We start from the raw sequence: 21222 nt of genomic DNA on the forward strand, positions 1-21222 counted from the left end.
AATCATTGTAATTGTAACATGGACCGACATACTTGAACAATTCAACAACTTTTTTGTAACATACCTTTATCCCATCCATGGAAAATAGGCCCAAACCATGTAATGAGGATGGAGCAATGTGATATATCCTCTCATTAACACAAAAATCTATGTTAATTGGAGGTAGCTCATTGGGTATCCATTCTTTCTCAATGTGTGAGTACCAAAAGGGCACCTTGATGTCGCCTTTGGTCTCATCATCATAAGAACATGACCCCTCATTAGCAAGGAAAAATTGCATGCGTTTATCAAATTTTTTTCTATTCTTTTGACCTCTAGTTGATCTCCCTCTTTCAGTCGTACTACATGTAGAGCTTTCATCTACCATTTCCTCATTTCCCTCATTCGATGTAGATAGATCTAACAAGTACCTATTCGGTGGGTCCTGCAATCCATCAAATGGAAAGTGAAAGTGACATATATAAAATGTAGTAAGTTGAAAGTGATTATACAATTATATTTCTATACGGACCTTCTTTGTCTATATATACATTATATGATTATATAATGTCTATTTATAACATACGTGCTCAATGATAAACAAGAAGAATATAAGAAAATTGTGTCTCTTTATTGACTTATACCTGCTGATCCATGTCACTGTGCACAATCCACGCCAAACGGGTCAAATCTTTTGCAGTCAATTGACTGTTTGCAAAAAGGGTGACAATCAGATACAATATAAACATTGGTAATTATAAATAACCTATGTTGTAATCATTAGAAATGAACACAATAAATATGTAATCAAATTTCTTGAATATGTTAATCATTTACCTTAAGTTAGCTAAAAATTACATGATACACGTTTGCTACAAATAACTTAGAAGACAACATGAACAATAGGCAACATCGCAAACATGTCAACAGAAGGGGTGATGATGTACCTGTAGTCAATTGACTGTTTGCAAAAAGGGTCATAATCAGACACAACATAAACATTGGTAACTATAAATAACATATGTTGTAATCATTAGAAATGAACAAAATAAATATATAATCAAATTTCCTGCATATGTTAATAATTTAACTTAAGTTCGCTAAAAATTACATGATACGTGTATGCTACAAATAACTTAGAAGACAACATGAACAATATGCAACATCATAAACATGAACAAATTTACCTTATATATGGAATGCAAGATCATCAACAGAAGGGGTGACGATGTTTGTAGTCATTGATTATCTTCTTCTTCTTCTTCATCATCATCATCATCATCATCATCATCATCATCATCGCCATCATCACCATCATCATCGCCATCATCATCGCCATCATTACCATCATCATCGCCATCATCACCATTGCCATCATCATCATCATCACCATCATCATCATCATCATCACCATCACCATCACCATCACCATCATAATCATCACCATCATCTTGATCTTCATCATCTGCTTCTTCATCATCTTCAATATCTTCTTCTTCCATAACATTATACTTTATCGGCCTTCCTCTTGGATCATGTCTAACAAAAAATGACCAACCCTGTTTATTTGGAACCTCTGATTAAAACACTTGCTCACATTGGCTTGGAAGAACATAGGGCTCATCTCCAATTGGCTCAAACGACCTTGTATTGATCATTGTAAATCCATTATCATGTTGAATAACCGTTCTATCTGGATCATTTTGATTTAGTCGTAACCTGTACCATTTGACGACGAATAGAACTACTTTGAAGGTGTTAAATTCACACTCAATTATATCATCCAAGATGCCATAGTATTGATTTTGAGATTGTTGAGGATGTATGTCGCTTCTAGATATTATATTGGTGACCTCGAAAACTACAGTTATCCCAGAATCACAAGTTTTCTTTGTGTCATCCAACCTTTTTATGTGGAATTTGTGGCCATGATAGTACATAGCTTTGTGGTGCTTGACCTAAAAATTTTGAAGTTTGTGTAAATTATTTGCATCATGAGTTGATACGAAACATACGTCGAGTTATGATCATTAATAAATTTCTACGTACCTCTCCAACTCTTAAACCATTTACTAGATCAACTACCATTAGCATAACATTGGAATCTCCATTACGATGAGCTTTTGTAACCAATGAAGCAACACCTTCGCATGTTAATGAGAAACCATTTTGTTGACATTGTTCAATCCATTCCGTCATCCAATCAAGATTGTTCACAATATACAAATGTATTGCATCCCACTCTCGACAACCTGTTTCAAATAAATACGCCAATTAAAAATAACTTATATTGAAGATTTATATGAATTAATTAACTACAATAAAATCTTAGATTTACCTCTCACTTTCCTTGATCTACCTTTTCCCATCAAGTACTCCCCTTCAAATTTGTTAATTGATTTGGGATCCCAAATACGATCTACATGGATGTTTGCTGCAAACTTAGGAAGATATTCAGTAATGTACACCATGGTCTGGTATACCATATATCCCTCCACCATAGAACCCTTGGGATGTGCTCTATGTCGAACCAAGCCTTTCAAAAATTTCAAGTGCCTCTCAACCATCCACATTGACTTGGTTGGTACAGGTCCACACAATTCAATCTCCTAAACTTGATGTATGAGGTAGTGTTCTTGTGCATTGAAAAACTTGGAGGTAGACACTTTTGCATTTCACACATCAGAAGAGGAATTTTTCTCTTCCAATATTTTGTATCTTCTTTATTGATTTCTTTAGTTGACAACCACCTCATGTATTTTCCAAGATCATATATAACCTGTTTGACATTGTTGGCAAAGTGGTGTGGGAGAGATAGAGGTAGAACGTACTGCAATATTTGTAAAATGATCTTGTCAATATTTTATAAAAGAATGCAATTAAAACTACATGCAGTATATAAATATATAGTGAATACAAAATAACATGAATTACCTTAATAAATGTATGCCAATCGTGTGTTTTCAACCCTGGCCCAAATTTACTTTTATTTGATATGACATTGTTTATGTTCACAGCAAATCCTATGGGAAATCGTATTTTTTTTATGACTTCTTTTATAGCATTGCTCTACTGCTCTGACAATAACCAATTAAGGGCACTTGTATCAATCCGGTCTCCATTGTTATTTGGTCGAATACCATTTTTCATTGCATGGTTGGATTCTTCAATGTCACTACAAGTTTTGACAATTTGATCTTTGTCACGCCTTCCATCCAAGATTTTCCATAATGTCTCTACTACATTCTTTCCAATATGCATAGGATCAAACAAATGCACAATTGGGAGTTGCTCGTAGTACGGAAACCTAGTAAATTGTGTAGGATAAATTTTTAGTCCTTTTGGAAGTTGGACATTGATGTCTTAACGACCTTCACAACCATCAATCACATCATCAGTAAACAAAACACAATATCAAAACATAAATTTGAAACAAAAAGCATCAAATGGAATGGCATGACCTCGACGATTTATTTTATTGTATGCCAACTTCCATAGGCGAGGTGTCATTCTCTGTGGCTTTGATGTAGTCTCTTCTAGACCATTGAAAATATGTTTTTTGATAATTCGGTACTTATGATTTCTGTGCAGAAAGTGTCTATTCTCATCAAACACCTGCTTTCTTAAACTTTTTAAATGATGAGATTTCATCTTTGGACCACAAACTGGACATGCAAATTTACGCTTTGTCTGAAGACCTACAAGATCGTGTATAATTGGATTAAATGTGTTAACTTTAACATACCAAAAAAGAGGTGTCAAGAAGAGAACATACCATAAAAATGTGTTAGCCCAGGGGCATCGTGTATTGTCCATACAAGCATTGCATGAAATTGAAATTGTCTTTGTCGTATTGGTCTACAAATGTCATACATAGTAACCCCATTCCATAACACCACGAACTCGTCGATAAGGGGTTCAATATATACGTTGATATCTTTGACTTGGTACTTACCTAGTTGAATGAGCAAAAACATTACATAATTATTTTGACCATTTGATGGATTAGTAATAATAAATTAATTTAGATGACCACTAAATCAAAAAATACTTGGAACAATCAGTGTCAACATTATGTGCTCTCTCTTTATGGACAACCAAGGAGGTATGTTATTGTTGATAACAAAAATAGGCCACACTGAGTAAGTAGATCTCATCTCTCCATAAGGATTGACACCGTCTGCTACCAATGAAAGCTTGAGATTACGAGGTTCTTCTTTAAAGTGTGGCCATTTTTCCTCTATTTCCTTAAATGTCGAACCATCTATAGGCATTCGCATAATGTCATCTTGAATTCTATTGTGTGCATCGTAATCCATAAATTGTGCCAAGCTATTGCACTTGAATAATCGTTGTAGATGTGGAATAATGGGAATATGCCAAAGAATCTTGCGAGGCACCTTTTTTGTTAATCGTTCTGATTGATATCTATTGATATGACAAGCAGGGCATTGTGTTGCAAATTCATGCTATTTATAATATATAATATGATCGTTCAGACATGCATCTGTTGTTTGATACTCCATTCCAATATCTTTCATGATGGCAAATAATTCTCGATATGAGTGAGGTAGAATGTTTGATGGTGGTAACAAACACTCACCTATCAACCTACGACAAAAAATATAATTTCTTAATTTAAAGAATATTAATTGCTACACGAACCCAATGTTAATTGTAAGGGAACTACGAGTAAAATAATGAAAGAAGATGGCATACCTTAACATACATGTCATTGCTACATTGGATAAAAAATTCATTACCTTCAAGTTCACCAATAGCAATACAGCGGCAAGAAGAGTTGTTTTGGAGCCTTCATATAGGGGTTGCTCTGCCTTCTCAAGTAAAGGTACACCAAACTCTACATCATCATCACCATCATTATCATCATCATTATCATCTTGATCATCGTGATCATTTTGATCATCGTGATCTTCATCATCCTGATCTTCTTCCATGGTATCATTACCTTCTACTTCAATATTCACACCTCCATGTTCCCTCATTTGGAAAACCGCATTCTCCAAATTGTCATGGTCCATAACATGAAACTCAAGGATGTTGACCTATATGAAAATGATGACCTTATATTAACCATGACCATGATGTCATCATCAAATCATGTCTCATGTAATTTATAAACTATTAAAATACATACCAATGGGTGATACTCGTTTCCCCCTTCAATGTGACCATGTTGCCTACAATGTTGCTCAGCTGTTGTGATTAGATATCTTCGAGTCTTTAAGCCCTTACACATTTTGCAAGGACAATAACATTTTCCATCACATTTTATTTTTAAGTTAGACCGCAGTCTAGCAATTGCCTCCCTATTTTTTTGTGCATTGATATCATCAGACATGGTCTTTCTTGAATGGAATGACTCGTTGGTGGAAGAAGGATGATTTGTTTGCAACCTACAGATGGAGTAGTAAGAGGAAGACACATATAAAAAGGAGTTAGGTCTCTGAACCAAGTAGGAGTTAGGACATGCTGGAGTGGGGTTAGCCCAAGATATTTTGGAATCTTGAAGAACTTGGTAAAGGGTATCTAAAAAGGTGAAAATAAACAAGTATTTTTACAGCTACCAAGGAGGAATCAAGAGCATTATAAATAATGAAGAAGAAACTTAAATCCATACAACTTCACCTCTATTTAAAATTTGACCTTTCTACAAGTGAAATATGACAATATACAAAATTTCCAATCACATTTTCACTTAAAAAAGAACACCAAATATACCTTTGCTACAATATCTTCTTCAAATTCTTCGCTATCAGATTCTTCAGAACTGCAAGCTCCTGTGCAAAAAAAAGATGGGATGTACTAAGTAATTTTTGATGGGCAATATTTAAACAAATCGACTATCAAAAAAACAATTTATGAAATTTAGTTGCTTTATTCTGTACTGAAGACTTGGCAAGATGTTCCCAAGTCTATCTATAGAATGCCTATCTGCATGGTTGCTTGCAAATAGTCTAGTATGGTGCTGCTTTTGAACAACAACAAATGTCACTGGGGCTGGTAATTTGGATCAAGAGATGCACAAGCCTATTGAAACCATAGAACTTTTAGTTCATCATATAGCATTCAGTTGTCTTCTTTAACAAAATCCAAAGAGAATACAAACAAACTAATGAGCAGTGTCTATCTCAATTGAATAGCAAGTACTCTAGTGAGTATTAGGAAACTAACCTTGCGAATAGCATCTAGTTCATAAAGTATTAGGAAAGTGACCTTGCTGATTAGTTTAACATAGATTGGTGAACAAAAAATTCATAATAAAAATTTGATTTTTTTCCACACTTGTTCAAACCATATAATGAAACGACAAAAAATGAATTGTATACAAAGACCATATTGTAGGCTGTCCAAGTTGAAAGTGAATAGATGACCTTTATGGGGTGTTGTACCAAGTGGAGCAAGTATGTGAGAGCTTGAAGATGAAGGGCTCCTATTTTAGGGCCAATATTTGGTGGTTTCGAGGTGCCTAGGGAGAATCTTTGATGCTAAGTCTTAGTTATATAGACTTTGGCGAATCTAGTGAGCTTTCTACGAGTTTGTACCTGCTATATCGACAGCCACTATGCCCTATTCCAGACCTTCAGTATTCTGATTGACATCAATTATAAGTGTGCATCCAGATGTTTAACTGTCTCTATTTAGTGCCTACCATGTTTATGTGCATGTTTATTATGTGTTTTGGATAATAAGTCTAATTTAATTTGTCTATGGACTAAGACCTTAAATTATTGAGCTTCTCTTTGTTTTGTTAAAACTATAGCATTCTCTACTTAACAGGGCCAACCACGTGAAGGTAGAAGCTCATCATGGCCCCTCCTAGGAGTCTCTTATGACCCTTTACGACATTTTAAGAGCTCTAAGATATATTCTTAGGGATCATAAATGGTAGTAAAGGGCCATAAGGGATCTTAGGACACAACAACTAAGAAATATAATTGTAAGCATCATGGTCACATTTTTTTGGAATCAATGTAATTGAGTTGTATACCCAAGCGATGAAGTGCATCTAGAAAATGAAACTACAACCTATTGGGATTGAGACAAACCTTATAAAACAAAAGCAGCTAGGAATGATCGCTTGCCAATATCTATTAAATAGATTTGTTGGAGGACCTTGTATTCATGAGCTAGGAATGATCGCTTGCCAACAATTGTTGAATACATTTGTTGGAGGACCTTGTATTCATGAGCTACAAATGTATTCAACAACTATTAGCAAGTGATCATTCTTACAGATGAATTTGACTTGGAATCAAAGGTGTGGAAGTTGCTTTGCATTGCTTGGGTACACAACCCAATTACATTTCCAAAAAAATGTGACCATGATGCCTACAATTATGTTTCTTAGCTATTGTGAAATCTACATATTTGATAGGAGAAGCATTTGAATTTTATGTTGTGAATCCACTAAATAGGGTCAAGATTTGATTTGGGAATGTTGGTCAGATGATCTGAGAGAAAGAATGGACAGACAGATGGAGAGAGAGATAATACAAGTGGTAGAAAGAGCCATGCGATTTGCAGGACGCCACCATCCTTTTGGTAGATCAAAGGAAAACATGGTAAGGACTATAATACCCATTTTCCTCAAGAATATTATCTAGGAGTCTTTCTATCACTTGTATTATCTCTCTCTCCATCTATCTCTCAACTCTTTCTCTCAAATCATTAGACCATCATTCTCAAATCAAATCTATTAAATCAAAAAAAATAAGTTTGACCCTATTTAGTGAATTCACAGTTTCTTTTGCATCCAAGATCGAGATTAATGCATACGCAGTAGCCTGACACCAATCACCCATTACATGTCAACTATTAAAGCTTGTCAAATAGTTGCTGAGTTGTACTTCATAAGAGTTAGGTGCTCCTGCACCATAGATAGAGATGTTGATGCAAGGTATGATGTTACTGACTTCCCTCTTAGCACCCTAGTCCACCAACTCATACATGAAACCATGGGACAAAAAGAAAAAATGTTGGAATTAAAAGCTTTTCCAATCGGTTATTAGGAGTATGAACAAGGTTTGCATGTCAGATTCGAATGAAGCCCTAAGATTCATTCAAATCCCCCACACCAATATCGGCATGGAGGCTTCGAGTAAAGCCCCTTGGGACCTTCATTCAAAGATTTGGCTTCATTTGAAGCCCCTAAAATTTAGCTTCCACACTTTCCATGATAGAAGCTAGTTGTTTTACAAGAGTCAAAAACAGTTTGTCCTCCATTGTAGAAGCCACTTGTAATACGCAGTTGTTTCATGCAAATTAGAGTCCACAGAATTTACCATCAATCTCTTTCAATAGCTTAGTCCATCTTATCCACTGCACAATAATTTAGAGGAATTTGCCAAGGCATTCCAAATCTTTGCCAATGTATAGACATGTGTCTTAAAATGGACCCACATATAAGATAAGATTCAATGTATATCTGAACGAAATGAAGCTGAATTATGAAACCATTTAGCTTTCATTTATTTCAGTATGGCCCATTTAATTTGCTATATAAATGTCAAAATGCAAGAGATATTGAATTGAGTATAATAAAGTAGAGAGGAACAACCAATGTCTTTGGTAAATGCAGTGAAATTGAAGTGTGTAGCATTTGTTGCACTGCCATTATTACCAACACAAGTATCTCAGTGTGAAAGGAAGAGAAGGCAATCATGAGGTCAGGTGAGGTATGCATTCAATGTGAGTTCAAGTAAAAGTGTGGAAGTGGAAAGAGAGGAGAGGATTGAGATTGTGGAAGAGATTCTGTCTAGAGAGTGGCCTGAAAGTCTTTCTATACTCAATTTTGAGGATTTGTCAGTTTACTATGAACCACTTGTCTTCAAAGCTCAGGTAGATTTTGTTATAAATGTTTTTGTTATTATGTATTAAGTTTCAATAGATTCAAATCTAAGATTTCCAAGATGAAAAATTTACAATTTAATTTGATTGTCTCAAATTGCTTTTATCAATTTTTGAAATCACACCCATCATCAGAATTATATAGATCTCAGAAAGTAGAAAAAAATTATGAACTATAATTAATTTTCATGATTCTTAATTTAGATATATAAATCAGAATTGAGGTGTCTGTAAGTGTAAGGAAGCCAAAACTTATGGACAAGAGATTTTTCTATTGAATGTTTATGGCAGAAATGATCAAAGGCCCTGTATTTGACAGTCACAGGTTTTTGACAATTTGTATAAAGTTTTCCCTTTTATCTAATACAAGCTTATGAATTTTGAATCTATTTTAGTAAAAAGAACAACAATACGGGCATCCACTTTGGCTTCCAATAGAATCCTAGGTGGATCCATTTACCACTCAAATTTATGTTTGCTCACTCCTTAGCTTTTTCCTTGGAGTTGAGATAAATTTTAAAGAAAATATTAATAGATTATATAAATAAATCTTTTAAATTCACATATGTGCTAGTTTTAACATCTGAAAAATTTAGTTAATTTTTTTTACATTTACACTAGCCTATATCTTTTTCATAAGAAATATTTTGGTATTAATTTTTTTTTGTAAAGATTTAATTTTTTCTTATAATATATTACTATAATAAACATATATTAAAGTAAATATTAATTGACATTGTGGTGATCTATTTAGAGCTGGGTCAAAATAAATAGGTGAGGCTGTCATCAAGGTTCAAATTTTCACTGGTCCATTGTACTTATAGATTTGTGTCTATGTTGGGTGGCTATACTGAGGAACTTGAATGATTGAAGTGTTTGGCGGTCTTAAATTGAAAAAAAAAATGAGTAGTCTAAAGTCTTAAAATTAAAAATAAACACAATTGAATTTATAAAATTGGCATTGAAAAAAGTTACCATAGTGACCTTACTTTCTATTAAGAATTTTGTTTTGTCCTGATTGGCATGCAATTACAAATTCTGAATAGGTGGTGGAATTAAAGATTTCTCCAAATAAAATGACAAGAATTAGATGGCAGGTTTCAAGGATTAATATAGGCCACCCACGTTGTAGCCCTATATGATTGCTTTCACAACCTGCCATCTCCGTGCATTTTTTCTATATGTATGCTAATTTGATTTAAGGAACTATCAGGCTATGTAATTGTATGATTTGATCATGAGCAAAACTTTGTGGAATAATAAAATATGATACAAGAAACAAGGAATATGCACTATGTTTCGATGAATTTTTAAAAATGTCAAGGTTGATTTTGCAAGATGAGCATCATAGAACTTTACAAAATTATGAAGACAAGGCAAATTTTGTGTTGCTGAACAAGAAAGCATATTTCCAACTGAAGTATTGACATAAAAAGTTTAGTAACTATCCTAGAAAGTAATCTTGACGAAAGAGAGCATATTCTTAAAGTAGTGACTTGGTAGAAATCTATTAAAAGTGTCCATTAAAAAACACAATACAGCCTAAATATGTCAGTATATGGCAGAGAGTTTTACATGGCATTCCTGGGATAAATAGAATAGTAGTCAAGCCCTATTCAAGAATGAAAAAGCTTGTTATTTTCCAAGGAGAGGACTTCTATCAAGATGAATCATTAAATGTGGAGTGCACTTTGTAATAGACACAAAAGATTGCATGAAAAAGCTTGTTATTTTCCAAGGAGAGGACTTCTATCAAGATGAATCATTAAATGTGGAGTGCACTTTGTAATAGACACAAAAGATTGCATGAAAGTTGTGAAATGGGTGCAGAAGATGCTCACTTTTTCCTTGCAAAGTAACAAGCAGTTGGTGTTGTTGTTTCTATTAGTGTGAATTATGCAAAGTAGCCAATTGCATTTGATAAGAAACTTAGTGTCAATTCAGATGACATCCATTTCAAAGGAAGAAGACCTGATAAAGATAAGGCTCTTCAAGTTGTAAGGAGATCAAAAGTGTTCAAAATTCTAGAACCCTACACAGTCGAGAGAAGACAGAGTGTGCAGAGTTTCCCCTAATAGTTGAGATCATGAACATAATCCAAATAGGCAGTTCATGGAAAGTCGCATAGTATGAGTGAAGAATCTAATGAGATGATACACTGCATATCATAAAAAGGATGCCCCAAAAAAGAGTTACAAACTACAATCCTTATCCCTAATTATGTAATCTGATCTATGTTAGAAGCTAATCATGTCACTAAACATCTCTTTGACTCCCTAAAATCTCTACCCTTAGTTTCACCATTTTAAGATTTATGTATTCACCCATGTTTTATACGATTTTTTACATTTTTCTGTGCAATTTTCCAATCATTCCCTCAATAGACATACCCGTAGTATACGGTAATAAGTTGAAAGATTGACCACATGCTTCATGTGTTGCTCTTTGGACTTGCTAAAGATTATAAGTGTAGATGCTTAAAATAATCCCAAAAGACTATATTAATTTATTTAATATTGCCTGTGGCATTATAATGAATTATATTTGGAATATTCTTCTACATATTTAATTAAGTTTATTTAATTAAGTAGATTCATTTTCTTAAAGTATTTAAATTTAATTTAAATACTTATAGCTTTAATATGTTGACTTTATTTAACACATGATTCTCCATTATCCCCTTTTTAAATAAATCTTATTTATTTAAACCTTCACATCGCATTAATTCCTCTAAACCTATAATTAAATTAAATCCTATTTAATTTAATCTTAAGCCTAGCCTTAAACCTAGCCTACAACCATCATTTTCATCCTTTTAAACCTATTCCTAATTTAATCCCACTTAATTACCTTAATCATCTTGCTAAACTCTTCTTAAGCCTAAGTGTGTGCTCACACATGTGTGAGACAACTCCCTCTTGCAAGCTTTGTCCCCCACTCTTCTCTCCAAGTTTACTCACACGTGTGAGCAAACTTTGAAATGTTGACCACTTGCATGGCTTGCTTATGTGTCTCCTTGTGGCACTATGTGATGCCACATAGATGCCACCTCCTCCAAGGTCCCTCTCAAACCTATAAATAGGCCCCTTGTCTCAAGCATTTTCATCTCCCATAATTGCATTGTTATCATGTCATTTTGAGTTTTCATGCTAGAGCTTTCATAGTGACTTCTAGATTGCATATCAACTCTTGGTAGCTGGTTTTTATATTGTAGTTGCATTATTAGTTTAGTTTGCTTATGCATTTGCATCCCCATTTCATTTACATGTTAGTGTAGCTTGCATATTAGTGTAGTTTCTTTTGTTGCATTTCACATCTTTACCTTGAATGCCTTTGAACATGACTTTCTCCATAGCCATTGTTTGAGGTATTCTCCATTTCATATAGCTTAGATTTCATAGTTTCATTATCACTCACATTTGCACTTCCACATTCAAGAGATTCAAACTTTAGTTGTGTTTGGGAGAGCACACCAAACATACGTCCAATCTTAACACACCAACAAGGCCTCTCATGGGTGCTTTTGTTGAGTTCTTTGAGGTTGCTTGAGAATTTGGTTTGTAAAAAGTTTAGTAACTATCCTAGAAAGTAATCTTGACGAAAGAGAGCATATTCTTAAAGTAGTGACTTGGTAGAAATCTATTAAAAGTGTCCATTAAAAAACACAATACAGCCTAAATATGTCAGTATATGGCAGAGAGTTTTACATGGCATTCCTGGGATAAATAGAATAGTAGTCAAGCCCTATTCAAGAATGAAAAAGCTTGTTATTTTCCAAGGAGAGGACTTCTATCAAGATGAATCATTAAATGTGGAGTGCACTTTGTAATAGACACAAAAGATTGCATGAAAAAGCTTGTTATTTTCCAAGGAGAGGACTTCTATCAAGATGAATCATTAAATGTGGAGTGCACTTTGTAATAGACACAAAAGATTGCATGAAAGTTGTGAAATGGGTGCAGAAGATGCTCACTTTTTCCTTGCAAAGTAACAAGCAGTTGGTGTTGTTGTTTCTATTAGTGTGAATTATGCAAAGTAGCCAATTGCATTTGATAAGAAACTTAGTGTCAATTCAGATGACATCCATTTCAAAGGAAGAAGACCTGATAAAGATAAGGCTCTTCAAGTTGTAAGGAGATCAAAAGTGTTCAAAATTCTAGAACCCTACACAGTCGAGAGAAGACAGAGTGTGCAGAGTTTCCCCTAATAGTTGAGATCATGAACATAATCCAAATAGGCAGTTCATGGAAAGTCGCATAGTATGAGTGAAGAATCTAATGAGATGATACACTGCATATCATAAAAAGGATGCCCCAAAAAAGAGTTACAAACTACAATCCTTATCCCTAATTATGTAATCTGATCTATGTTAGAAGCTAATCATGTCACTAAACATCTCTTTGACTCCCTAAAATCTCTACCCTTAGTTTCACCATTTTAAGATTTATGTATTCACCCATGTTTTATACGATTTTTTACATTTTTCTGTGCAATTTTCCAATCATTCCCTCAATAGACATACCCGTAGTATACGGTAATAAGTTGAAAGATTGACCACATGATGACCGTTTTGAATATGATGTTAAACGATGTCTTGCATGGGCTATATAATTGAGATATTGAATAAGTTTCAGGAAGGTCCATTTTTATTATGGTGTGTGATGTGGTCTTGTTGAATAAAAGATTTGGAAAAAGATGTGTGGTGTAAATGGCATTCAACTATGATTGTTGTGGCCTACCACCCAACTCATTTGTTCCCCAATACTATGAGAAGCAATCTCTTCAAAGATTTATGTAATGTTGTTTGGCTTCCTATAAATGCCTATGCAACCATCTAATTCAAGTAAAATATCAAAAATTCAAAGATAAAAGCTGTTTCTTTGAAATGCAAACATATTGGTTCTTGCCGTAGCCAGGATACTAATAGAATCACATGGAACTCCTCAAAATTTTAGACGTGCCCTCAAAATTTCTACAATCAAACGCACCAGATCAGACGTGCCCTCGTGCCAAGACGTGCCCTCGAACCAATGTTGATGGAGACCCTCGCACCAATTTTGATGACCCTCGCGCCAAAGCCAGATGAAAATGATCTGTAGCAGAGCCAATGTTGATGGAGACCCTCGCTCGGGCCAAAGCCAAATGAACCTTGCACAAAAGCCAAATGAAATGTTTTGCCCTTTTTTTTTTTTGTTTTATGCTTCCCTGTGTGTCGCAATTCCGACAAAACTTATTGGTCACAATTGCAACCAACACGGGCTAGTTATTAAAAAAAAACAAAAATTTTCCCATTTAAAAAACTTGGTCGCAATTTTTGGTCGCAAAATGACCTCAAATGCTTAAGTGGCTATTTATACTTCGCCAAAACACTAGAGTTGAGGTCATCCCAAGGGGTGATGAAATCCCCAAGTATGCCTCCTAAAAAAAGAAAAAAATAAGACCACTTATTTCTTGTGTGCCCAAGCTCACCCGAAAGCATAAGGGGAGAGAATATGTAAGTGGCCTCGGGGTTTAAAAGAAACTTATTCTTTTCCCAATGAAGCTTTAGGTTTTCTATCTACTTTGAAGACACTCATGATTAAAACATACAATGTTCTTTCCAACTTGAAATGTCACCAACATAAATAAAAAACATGAATTCATCAACAAGAAAGTAAATCAATTCCAAATATTTTCTAGCCTAGGCATACATGTCAATTATCCTTTAGGCATTCAAAAGGGTATGAATTCTTTTAAAGCACCAATCAAAATATTTGCTATCCTATTTATACATGTCCATTGTCCCTTAAGGCATTCAAGAGTGTGTGAGTTCTTTTTAAGCACCAAGTCCAAATGTTTGCTACCCTAAACATGCATTCCAACAAAAGTGTGAGCATTCATAAAAAAGGTTTCCTTTAGGCACTCAAGAGTGTGTTAAGGGTTTACTAATTAATTTGCATCATACATTCAAATGAAAATGATTAAGCCATACAAGTTCTTTAACCTATAAATCTAAAGTGATAAAAATCACTACAAATTTCTTTAGTGATGAAAATCACTATTGGTTTGTTTTAAGTCTCTTAAGGTTAATTCCCTGCATGAAAAATCGTTAGAAATTTTTTGCAATGCACTAGTTAGCAAATAATAATGTTTCAGAGTTTAACAATTTTGACAAGAAGTGCAGATGACAAACAACAAGCATAGATGATAGAATACACAGACGTTGAAAAGTGTAGACGCAAAAACTCGCAAATGCTAAATTGCAAAGACGATAGAAGGCACAAAGGTACAGCTAACAGATTAGTACTTGTGACAAGCACATATGATAGAATAAATATTAGAGATGCTAGAATGAAGATGACAAAAGGACACTCAGCATACAACACAGAAGACAATATGGAGATCGTAGATGACATAATATTACGCGTAGATGACAGATTGTTTTTTGAAATTTTAAAATCCACCCCTAATGCAAAAAACAAAATAATCTACGCAAATGCTAGAACTATGTCCCCAAATGCAAACTGGCTAAATGATGCGAAAACACTGAAATGTACAGACGTTGGTCTGTGGAGATGACATAACGAAGATGATACTGCATTTGACATAGACGATAATGTGAGATTTTTTGTGACGGATTGCAAATTCTTGACAAATTTTTGAGATGAAAATAGGGATGTGGGTCCCACCGAGCATGTCAAAATGTATGCTAAAAGAAGTGACTTGTAGGGAGCATAAATCAACAAGAAAAAATTAGTTTTAAATCAAACATGTATCATCAAATTCTCATCAAAACAAAAGAAACTTAACCATCTTGCTTGAGTTTTGCAACTCATAGCAGCCAACAAACCAAATTCTCAAGCAACCTCAAAGAACTCAACAAAAGCACCCATGAGAGGCCTTGTTGGTGTGTTAAGATTGGACGTATGTTTGGTGTGCTCTCCCAAACACAACTAAAGTTTGAATCTCTTGAATGTGGAAGTGCAAATGTGAGTGATAATGAAACTATGAAATCTAAGCTATATGAAATGGAGAATACCTCAAACAATGGCTATGGAGAAAGTCATGTTCAAAGGCATTCAAGGTAAAGATGTGAAATGCAACAAAAGAAACTACACTAATATGCAAGCTACACTAACATGTAAATGAAATGGGGATGCAAATGCATAAGCAAACTAAACTAATAATGCAACTACAATATAAAAACCAGCTACCAAGAGTTGATATGCAATCTAGAAGTCACTATGAAAGCTCTAGCATGAAAACTCAAAATGACATGATAACAATGCAATTATGGGAGATGAAAATGCTTGAGACAAGGGGCCTATTTATAGGTTTGAGAGGGACCTTGGAGGAGGTGGCATCTATGTGGCATCACATAGTGCCACAAGGAGACACATAAGCAAGCCATGCAAGTGGTCAACATTTCAAAGTTTGCTCACACGTGTGAGTAAACTTGGAGAGAAGAGTGGGGGACAAAGCTTGCAAGAGGGAGTTGTCTCACACATGTGTGAGCACACACTTAGGCTTAAGAAGAGTTTAGCAAGATGATTAAGGTAATTAAGTGGGATTAAATTAGGAATAGGTTTAAAAGGATGAAAATGATGGTTGTAGGCTAGGTTTAAGGCTAGGCTTAAGATTAAATTAAATAGGATTTAATTTAATTATAGGTTTAGAGGAATTAATGCGATGTGAAGGTTTAAATAAATAAGATTTATTTAAAAAGGGGATAATGGAGAATCATGTGTTAAATAAAGTCAACATATTAAAGCTATAAGTATTTAAATTAAATTTAAATACTTTAAGAAAATGAATCTACTTAATTAAATAAACTTAATTAAATATGTAGAAGAATATTCCAAATATAATTCATTATAATGCCACAGGCAATATTAAATAAATTAATATAGTCTTTTGGGATTATTTTAAGCATCTACACTTATAATCTTTAGCAAGTCCAAAGAGCAACACATGAAGCACTTGGAGATGGTCTTGAGGAGGCTACATCAAGAGAAGCTGATGATCAATCAAGAAAAGTGTGAGTTTCTATAAACTAATTTGGTATGCCTTGGGTTTGTTGTTTCAAATGAGTGTATTAAAATGGATCCTAATAAGGTCAAGTCCATATTGGAGTAGCCAACACCTAAATTCATAGGAGATGTTGGGATTTTTCATGGTTTGGAATCTTACTATAGGAAATTTGTGAGAGGACTCACTCATGCATGTACAACTATCATCAACACCATTAAATGAGGCATCACATGTCAATTCAAATGGACAGAGGCAAAAAACAAAGGGTTTGAGATTTTGAAAAGAAGGATTGCAGCCCTACCTACCCTAAGGTTTATAGACTTGAATCTACTCTTTGTGGTAGAGTGTGATGCTAGTAAGCTAGCCATTGAAGCAGTGTTAAGCCAATGGCATTTTTTTCTGAAAAGATAAATGAGAAAAAAAAAAGGTACTCTACCTATGACCTTGAATTATATGTAATGGTCCAAGATTTGAAGAAGTGGAGGCACTAGCTCCTTCCAAAATAATTTTTGGTTTATACTAACAACCATGCACTTAGCTTCTTGAATGGGTAGGAGAAATTGAATCAAAGACACCTCAAGTAGGTGGAGTATTTGCAAGCATTCACCTTTGTGATCAAGCACAAGAAAGGTGTGGGCAACAAGGTTGTTGATGCTCTTAGTAGTAGAGTCTTAGCCATCTAAGAGATCCAATTGTAGAGTGTGGGAATGGAGGATCTAAGAGACCTCTACAATGAGGATAAGGTCTTCAAATAATCTTATGAGGTATGTGAAAAATTCAAACAAGGTTTTAAGGTAGACTTTACTGATTACATCTTGTAGGAAGGCTAGTTATTCAAAGGGCACCTATTGTGCATTCCCCAATGTTCCATGAAGGAGAACATCATCAAAGAGAAGCATCAAGTAAGTTTTCGAGTACATTTAGGGTAGACAAGACACTTGAACAAGTTTCTAGATACTATCACTAGCCTAGATTGGAGACTGGTGTAAGAAAGTTTGTGGAGAAATGCCATGTATGTTAGAGGGCTAAAGAACATAGTAGTAATGTAGGATTATACCAACCACTCACCATACCACAAAGGCCATGGGAGTGTTTGAGTATGGACATAGTTTTAGGACTTCCTCAGACACCTAGAGGGCATAATAGTGCATTTGTGGTTGTAGAACATTTCAATAAGATGGCACACTTCATCCCATACAAGAAAACAAATGATGCTTCATATATAGTAGGTCTATTCTTCAAAGATACAGTGTGAATCCATGGTTCTCCACTCAACATAGTGAGTGATAGGGACACTAAATTCATAGGGCACTTTTGGAGGACCCTTTGGAAGATGCTAGGAACTAATATGTCCTTTTCTTCATCTTATCACCCTTAGTCTAATGGGAAAACTAAGGTAGTGAATAGATCATTAGGAAATTTATTAAGATGTTTGAACAAGAAGCATGGTCAATCATGGGATCAAATCATAGGATAGACAAAGTATGCTTATAATGACTCTATTAATAGGAGCACTAGAAAGAGCCCATTTGAAGTTGTGTATGGGACTCACCCTAGGAGAATTTTGGAATTAAGGGATCTTAGTCTATGTGACAAGAGGAGTGCCCAAGGAGAGTCATTTACAGAATAGATGAAAGAGTTTCATGACCAAGTTAGGAAGATATTGCAAAACCAAGTGGAAAATTACAATACAAGAGCAAAAAAAACAAGGAGAGACTTGTAGTTCATAGTTTGGGATTTGGTTCTTACTAATATCAGGAAAGAGAGACTACCAAAGGGATACCCAACCAAGTTTCCAGTGAAGAAGATAGGAACTTTGAAAATCCTACACAAGTTGCACAACAATGCCTATGAAGTTAAACTACCTCCTGACTTAGGGATATCACCTATTTTCATGTGTGTGACTTATTTACTTGTAAAGGTACTCATGTTGATATTGATCAACACACTCTTGCAGACTTGGAAGGGGCATATTGGGTTCAAGACTTTCCAACTCCCCAAAATTTGCAACTAGACAACATTTTAGTTTCTAAGGTGATCAAGAAGACTAGGAAGTGTTAGGATTAAACCATAGACATAAATAACCATTACATGAAAATATAAATAATATTAGAAAATAATAATTCACATAGAAGAGAGCACAAGACACCATGATTTAGCATGGTTCACCCAAACCTTGGACTACATCCACCAAACAATAAGTCCAATATTATTACGATCCAGTGATTACAACCTGATTACAATATGTAATCCCTTACAACTCAATACCTCCACATCAAGAAGTTTTTGCATCACACATAATGAAAATTCCTAACCCTAAGAACTTTTATACAATATTTTTTTCTACTTTAGGGTTATAACTAATAAAAACATGTTAGCCCAAAATTCTCGATAAAATAGGGCATGAACCCAAAGTATTATGAAATATGTACAATACTTCTCTGATCAGTCACCAAAAAATAACAATCTTCCGCTTGGGGAATAATCATGATCCACACTAGACAACATGAATGACACCTATAAGACCTATCTGGTGAAATGGAAGGGACTACCTAATGTTGAGGCTACCTAGATGACTATAGCTAATACACTTAAGCATGGGGCCACCCTTGAAGACCTCCTAACCCAAGGGACTTGAGTTCTTTTTCCCATGGGAGTATAGTGTAGGCACCCTCCCTAATTTTTTTTTTTTGGGGTTGATTAGAAGTTAGTTAGGTGTGTCTATGTGTTTAATAAGTTCCAAGAGTCCTTGGCATGCAACTAATCCAAATGTAAGAGCCAAGTTGCTCACTAAGTCCTAGGTTGCTAAAAACTTGTTCATTGAGCCAAAAGTTTCTCAATAGGAAAAATATTGTTAGGGATTGGTAATTAAGGTCTTCTATACCTAAATAGCCCTAGGTATCCTATATAAGGTCCTAGAATGGTCCTAGGTGGACCCATTTGGCCAAAAAGTCCTAAGAAGCATAAATTGCTTAAAAGTTATTTGAGCAATTTTTGCAATTTTTGAAAGAAATTGAAAATGGAAGTTTTGGAGCTTGTAACTACTCATTCTTAGGTAAATGAGCACAGAAGATTATATTTTGAAGGTTGGAAGGTTTACCATCAAATTATGCACATGTGGGACTACTGTATGAACAATTTTTATGAGTTTTCTCATTGCTTAGTAGTGTAGTACAACAATGTATGGATTGGCACATGAGATAAAGTTTATTATTTTTGTAGTTTAGTATTTCCTAGTTCCTTTTCATATTCATACTTGTGTTGAATTCATGAGGTTTTTAAGTTACAACATTTTTTTGCTAACAGGCCTGAGTATTACCTTCACAAGGTTGTTCATAGAAAAATGGTTCTAACCTAATCACCTATGGTGGAAAATGCATGAAACCTAGTGGAATGATAGGTTAGATAGTGTAAATATTACTTTGGTTTTGTTTTTCATTTTTATGATGGGTCTCCAAGCCTTGGAGTGATGCCCTTGGTTGATTGCTAGGAGTATGTGAGCCTGGATAGGTTGTGGAAATTGGTATAGAGCACACCCATGATCAAGCTGGGTCTAACAAGTGGATTTCCTCAAAGCCCATACTAGATACCTTGAGTATAAAAGTTTAATGGAAGGTTGGTGTGAGGTTTGAAGAGTTCTAGAGGCTTTTTAGTGTTGACTAGTTTGGAGGCCTAGAAACTAGGGTTTAGGGAAGAATAAGGTTCTGGGTGCTTTAAAGCTTTGAAAAATTGGATTATTGGAGTGCTAGGGGATAGATTTCAGATTCTTAAGTTTTCTAATGGTTATTTGGAGTAATTTTAAGTATTGGTAAAAAATAGAGTTACAAGACCTAGAAGCTAATAGACTCAATTAGCCCTTTGGTAAAGGAAATGACTTTTCTTTGGTTTGGTGGTGACAAGAAGTATTGAATAAGGTTAGGAGGGTTATGGAGTGTTTCAAAAACATCACTAGACTCCAAGGGAGTGAAGGAACAAGATCCTAAGAGAGGGTTATTGTTCTAGAGGAGAGAAGGGCTAGTAGGACTAGTGCCTAAAGAGGAAGATTAAGCGTACACCATACCGACTCTACTTAGGAGGCAAGTTGGGGAAAGAGTCTTGGAGGCTTGGATTGGTGGAAAGGAAAATAAATGAGAATCATTAGATAATTCTCAATGATAACCTTAATTAGGTGTTTGTTTTATTGGAATCCTAGACCCTTTGCATTAAGTCATTTCTACCTTAAAAACCAATGTGTTACTTCATTAAAATCAAGACTTCAACAAAGCCAATGATACAAAAACCTTATGCCACTTTAGAAAAAATGTTGCCTCAAACATTGTATCCATATGATAAATGGGAATAACAGATGCCCAAGCCATAACC

This window comes from Cupressus sempervirens, chromosome 7 (genome assembly GCF_028749045.1).
Source record: "Cupressus sempervirens isolate cs-2001-9-10 chromosome 7, ASM2874904v1, whole genome shotgun sequence".
Lineage (NCBI taxonomy): Eukaryota > Viridiplantae > Streptophyta > Pinopsida > Cupressales > Cupressaceae > Cupressus > Cupressus sempervirens.